We start from the raw sequence: 7,214 nt of genomic DNA on the forward strand, positions 1-7,214 counted from the left end.
TATACAACCATGTTATCGACACATCATCGGATGAGTGTGATGTTGATACCGAAATCTTGATGGCGGTGTCCCTTTTCGTCCATGATCATGAGAACTACGTACAAAATTTTAGGGGCGAGGTCAAGGGGCGAGGTCCGGCGAGGGACCGCAATCAATAGGCTGGCCATGAGTAACTCTGGTGGGACTAGTTTCATTGGATCGATCCCTTGTCCAAGGCACCATGTTTCCGGCGACGTTTTAAGAATTATGCATTTCGTGAGGTGCTATGATGACTACTTCAATTTAAGAATGATGCCACATGTAAACTTGGCCTGCCCTTCTTCATCAACAAAGCAACATGTTATCTTTCTATGTGCTATATTTTTATTGCTTCATATGATATGTGTTATTCTTGGAGAATCTATATTTTTGTTGTTAGTTTTCTTTTATTTTGTTTGTTATACAATAAGGTTGGATCCCAGCATATTTGTTTTGGAGAATGACACACTCTGTTTTAATTGCATAGAACACTCTAGTTTTCACTTTTACTGTTCTGCAAGTGTTCTAGTTTTGTAGTACTTCGTTTAGCTCTGGTTTTCCACTTTTTATTTTTATTCAGAGCTTGTTAGTTTTCTTTATTCATGTATGATTAGCTCTTTGGTCCATATTTATTTTTATCTATGAGACTTGTTTCAAATAAATTGATTTGTGTTGGAGACGAGTAAAAAGGTTCATGCTAATAGTGATGCAAAAGGAAGCTTATCTAGACTGTGGCATAGACTTTAGCATGTCATGTTGGATGTTATTTTTATGATATGCTTAGTATTTATTGTTGCATCATGAATTGTCTAAAATATCTGAGAGTGCTTAATGTGCCATTGAAAGAATCATGTGTTGTTTCCATCATAGAAGCATAATATTGTGATATTCTCCTTTGATGCTTTATTGGTTTGAATTGGCTCATGCCTACACCATGTTATGACTACCAAACAGTCAATCAAATCCTCCATGATCGTTTAGTTTTTGATTTGTGATATCACTTTATGCTTTGATTAATATTGTGTTGTAGCTATGCATGATTGGTCTCTTAGTTGGTCGCTCCTAGTCTTTTACTAGCATTCGCCTGTACTGAGTATGAAGCTCTACTTGTGCATCCAACCACTAATAACCAAAGTTTTCCAATTGTGTCCACCATATCTACCTATTAGCATTATTGCTATTCCAAGTATATTCATCATATTTTTATCTATCTTTCGAATTGATTATGAGAAAAATAGTCAGTAAAGCTCTCACGAACTTGATTATGGCCATTATTGGTCTCTTAGTTGGTCGCTCCTAGTCTTTTGCTAGAATTCGCCTGTACTGAGTATGAAGCTCTACTTGTGTATCCAACCACTAATAACCAAAGTTTTTGAATTGTGCCCACCATATCTGCCTATTAGCATTATTGCTATCCCAAGTATATTCATCATGTTTTTATCTATCTTTCAAATTGATTATGAGAAAAATAGTCAGTAAAGCTCTCACGAACTTGATTATGGCCATTATTGGTCTCTTAGTTGGTCTCTCCTAGTCTTTTGCTAGCATTCGCCTGTATGCGAGTATGAAGCTCTACTTGTGCATCCAACCACTAATAACCAAAGTTTTCCAATTGTGTCCACCATATCTACCTATTAGAATTATTGCTATTCCAAGTATATTCATCATGTTTTTATCTATCTTTTGAATTGATTATGAGAAAAATAGTCAGTAAAGCTCTCACGAACTTGATGATACATTTAGTTTCCCGCACTTAATAAATTTGAACCATTGTGAATAGCTTATGTTGATTATATGCTTACAAGTTGTAAGTTGGGAGTTAGCACAACCATGCTTTCATAGGGCACGCTTTCAACATTGCACTTATTATTTAGTTGATGCCATGGTATTTTGTTTATGGATGCATATCGATGCAAAATAAAATGGAAACTTTTAAGTCCATGGAGTTTGTATATGTGTTAGAGAAACGTTGGGCCGCTAACCTAAGCCTTGCATCATTCATGGTGGAAGTTTACAATATTTCATATTGAGTATTCTATGAAGCATCTTCAATAAAAAGCTATACCCATAGTAAATAAAAGGATTCCTGAGATGCTCATTGTCTGTTTGTCTATCATTTTGGTGTGGGGTTGCACTTATAAGAAAGAGTACTTCTATATCATGGGCAAGAGGTAAACCTGCTGCGTTCTATTGATACATGTATACTTACAATGACAAAAACTTATTTGGGACCTAAGTTGAGTAGCACGAGGTGTAGGTACTCGTATTCAAGGGGCATGGGATTTTTAACTGATGATTTGTCAAGCATATGACTCATTTTTGCACTCAAATTAACTTTAACCGTTCAAGATGCCTATGATAGGGGCAATGAGAGCTCAAAACTAATAAGTACCATGCCGTTTTGAAATCCTTATAAAAATTGTTGATTGTCTTAATCTTCTTGCTTTATGCACCAATTAAGAGAGCATAGTTGTCACTCTGAGTATAATATGCATAGTCCCAAGACTTATAGATTAATTCATGACTATGCTATTTCTGGTTCTTAAATTACTTGTATCTAGCCACCCTCTAAACTTTAATGGTGTCCTAACATTTATGTTTTACTATTCCATAAAGGACAAGCTGAATGCCATTTTGCTATATTTTCTCAATGGTCATAAACAAACAGTTGCTTTCATTGCATAATTATTCATGATATTTTGTTTGAGTTACTTCTCATGTTATAACATAGTTGCTAAGTTCTATTGTTAGAATTATATCTATCATGCCTATGTTTGGAGTACTTTGATTCCAGCTTACAATGCTTTACAAAAGCTTGATCAAGATTGTGATAGTTGCATGTCACCTCAAAAATTATTTTTGTTATCACTTACCTACTCGAGGACGAACAGGAGTTAAGCTTGGGGATGCTTGATACGTCTCAAACGTATCTATAATTTTTGATGCTCCATGCTTGTTTTACACCAATTCCACTATATTTTACTTACACTTCGTTGCACTTTTATACATTTTCCGGCAGTAACCTATTGACAAGATGCCACAGTGTCAGTTCCTTGTTTTCTGTTGTTTTTGGTTTCAGAAAAGTTGTACAGGAAATATTCTCAGAATTGGACGAAACAATAGTCAAAGTCAATATTTTACTGTAACGAAGCCGGAGAACGAAGGGGGGACGAAGAGGCGCAGCAGGGCGGCCACGCAGCCCTAGGCGCGGCCCCACCATTGGTCACGCTAAGGGGTGGTGTGGGCCCCCCGGCCTCCACCGACCTCACCCTTCCGTCTATTTATTTACGATCTCGGGAAACCCCAGAGACCCGAGACTCTATCCACGAAAAGTTCCGTCGCGGCCGCCATTGCAGAACCCATCTCGGGAGGGTTCTGAAGCTCTTCCCGGCACCCTGCCAGAGGGGGAGATCATCACCGGAGGCTTCTACATGGCCATGCCCGCATCCGAAGTGATGCGTGAGTAGTTCATCCCTGGACTATGGGTCCATAGCAGTAGCTAGATGGTTGTCTTCTCCAATTTGTGCATTATGTTTAGATCTTGTGAGCTGCCTATCATGATCAAGATCATCCTTATGTAATGCTACATGTTGTGTTTGCTGGGATCCGATGAATATTAAATACTATGGTTGAGATTGATGTCTTATGTTATTTATGATCTTGCATGCTCTCCGTTGCTAGTAAATGCTTTAGCCAAGCAGATGCTTGTGACTCTAAGAGGGAGTATTTATGCTCGATAGTGGGTTCATGCCTCTAGTTTTCTGAAATAGTGACAATAACTTCTAAGATTGTAGATATGTTGTTGCTACTACGGAGAAAACAATAATGTTTTATCCAAGGGTAATTCTATTGTTTACTTTACACACATTGCTTAATGCGATTATCCGTTGCTTGTAAATTAATACTGAAACGGGTGTGGACGCTAACCGGAAGGTGGATTATTAGTCATAGACGTAGTTGGATTACGATCTATGTATTATGTTGTAATGCCTAAACAAATCTCATAGAAGTCATCTTGCTATTTATGAACTTTACTCTGTCAATTGCCCAGCTGTAATTTGTTCACCCAACATGCTATTTATCTTTATGGAGAGACACCACTATTAAACTGTGGACCCCGGTCCTTTCTTTTTTACACTGATACAATCATCATGTTCTGTTTACTTACTCCAAGCATTGTTCTCTTTTCATTCACTGCAAACATCGTTTTCCACACCATACGGTTAACTCATTGATTCAGCAACACTAGTGAGATTGACAAGCTCATTATGAGTTGGGGCAAAGTATTGCAATTGTGCTGTGTGCAGGTTCCACGTTGTTGCTGATGTTGATAGTGCGTCCTGCGAATAGTCATCCTGCAACACCTTCAGAAGTCATGCATTTCTCCTACTGGTCGATTAAACGTTGGTTTCTTGCTGAGGAAAAACTTACTGTTGTGCTCATCATACCTTCGTCGGAACTGCAGGAGGAGAAGCATGAAGTGTTGTTCGAGTTCGTCGTCTTTCTCAAGGGCGACCCACTCGCCATCTAGAGGCTGCCGGAAAGTTCGCCGACTTCGTCGCCGGCAACGAGCTGGCCTCGCTGCATCTGCGGGGGTCTGCTTGCGACTGCTTCCGGCGGCCGGTGGACGTGCTCTTCGACGGGCGCGGCAAGAAGTACCTCCACACCGTCTAGGAGAAGTTCGCGCGCTACTACGACCTCAAAGCCGGCTGCGTGCTCACATTCTCCTACCTAAAACGAGGGGGATATGAGCGTCAGGGTGTTCGACGAGACGCGTTGTCGCCGGCACTACCACGGCGACAACGATGAGGAGGACGACTGAGTGTTGTTTCTTTGCAGCGAAAATAGACACGCGTGTTTTTGGATGTTCTTCCTCGAAAGGACCAACAATGCTATCATCACCACTTGGATTCTCCAGCTTGGGTGTCTGAGAGTGCATGAGAGTGTTCTTTCTTCGCAGCGAACACACGAAATCTGCGATGCCAACATTAGTTAGGTTTCTCATTTTCTAATGTTTTAATTTGTGTCAACCATGGTTCAAACTATGTATTAGTTTGTGAAAACCATGTTCCAAACTATGTGTTAGTTTGTGCAAATAATGTTCCCAATTATATATTAGTTTCTGGAATGTGTGTTTGGGAGCAGTGTTTTGGAACATGGGTCCATATGCTCTCTATGTTTTAAAATGCATCTTACATACATTTTAAATTTAAAAAATTGAAACTAGAAGTTCGCACGTACATCTTCACGTGGTACGTGCTCACAAAGTCGTTTCATAAAAAATCAACTTATCATGTGACGTGTGTAAAAAGACAAAATTCAGTGCTAAAAATAATGTTTTTCACAAGATAAACTTTCTCTTTTTTATATATACCACACAAAATATTGGTTTTTCGTGAAACTTGACGAACATGTAGAATTTTTTATCCAAATTTTTCGACATTTTGAAATATATTTTTTAGTAGAGGGAGCATACGCACCCGGGAGCCGAATTGAATTTCCGTGTTTCTTCTCTCTATTAAAATAAAAAGAGTATTTTAATGTTAAAAAAAGTTTGAAGGCGGCGTTTGGGGGACACGTCTGGGAAGCGATGTCCTCAAAAGCGGCACGACAAAACACGTCCCACAAACACTCGATCCGGTACCGTTTGAGGGACGCTTTAGGGGACGCGGCTCTCTCCAAACCACTCCAATTCAGCAGGCAAGTGGATTGACCGAACAATGCATTGAGGTCTTGTTCAGTTAAGGTTTGAAAAATATTAGGAGGAATTTTGACTTAGATAGAATTTGACCCAAATCCATATCCATCCGGTTTAATCCAAAGGAAAGCGACAAGCCCTAAAAGTACACGATCACGGCTACCAACGAGCCGACGACCAGATTAGTGCAATGCGAGGGTAGTGGAAAAAATATCCAGCAGGCAGCAAGGCCAGCATGGCAGCAGCTACATGGAAGAAACAAACAAAGACCTCGCCAAGTTGCCAGTCCATCGCAGTTTCCAGCTCTTCGCTCGCAAGTTGCAAGCTGCGAATACCAACGTGTTGAACACTGAAACAACGGAGCCGAAACGGCGGTATGCGGATGCAACTAGCCGCTGGGATGATTGGACCAACCAACTCGACTCAGTCAGCCATTCTTCTCTATTCTTTCCCCATGTATGTATGGTTGCGTGCGGGTACCGAGTCTGGTAGCCGCTCATTATGCAAAATGTTTTTGTTTTCTGCTGATTATGCGATCCATGATTGCACCCTTGATTCTTCCTTTTTGTTCTGTCCACATGCTCTCCTCTCTAATTCTCAGATGCCCGAGAATTTTAATAGTTCTTGGTCGAGGCAAGAATCTTCAATTCGATGGTGAGATCCTTTTGAAGATTTCATTTTTTTTTTTACTTTCGGAACACAAATTGAACAAATAACAAATAGTTGGAAATACAAATAAATTGTAGTTGCCGTGCCTCTGCCGATGGTGGCGAACGAGATTTTCCTGGAGCTGTTTTGCATCCTTGTCACTCTCAATCAGCTAGTAAGTTTCAATAAAATCTTGGACAGTATCCGGATTTTTTGAAGATTTGACCGGGTGCCAACATTATCAAAGAAAAAAGATAAGTTCAAACCCCTCTCATCCTCGATGATCATATTGTACAGAATCACACAAGTGGTCATGATATCCTTGAGCGGGCGGAGCGGACGCGGCGGGCCGGCGCGCGTGCTCCTGTCGGTCGGAATCGGAGGGGACGGTCGGGGTAGGTCGAGATCTGCGGCGGCGGCGGTTGGCGGGAGGAAGAGGAAAGAGGAACGGCTGAAAGTTCCTTCGCGCCAACAGGGGAAAAGGATGGGGGTCGCGCTCGCACAGCCTCTCCAACCCGGGAAGTTGGGATTTCCACGGTGCGAATCGGGGCAGCCTAGAATTTTTTTTTTGGATATGGGGATCAGATGCGGGATCTGAATGGTCCCTTTTTCCCCTTCAAACCGAAAATCAGCAGTTATTATGGGAATGGGGTCCGATAGGGAATCTGCTGGAGATGCTTTCAGGGTGTACACATGATGTTTTCCAGTTTTGCAAGGGGTGAAACCATAAAAGTAGCCAAAGCATTTGACCGAACGACTTTTGCACGAATCTTGCAGCAATCAATGGCTGTGATAGTGCCGGGTACCAAAGGACGTTAGGGAAATCCGCACTCTCCTTTCCTGCATGAAC

The sequence above is a fragment of the Lolium rigidum genome, chromosome 3 (assembly GCF_022539505.1).
Source record: "Lolium rigidum isolate FL_2022 chromosome 3, APGP_CSIRO_Lrig_0.1, whole genome shotgun sequence".
Classification (NCBI taxonomy): Eukaryota; Viridiplantae; Streptophyta; class Magnoliopsida; order Poales; family Poaceae; genus Lolium; species Lolium rigidum.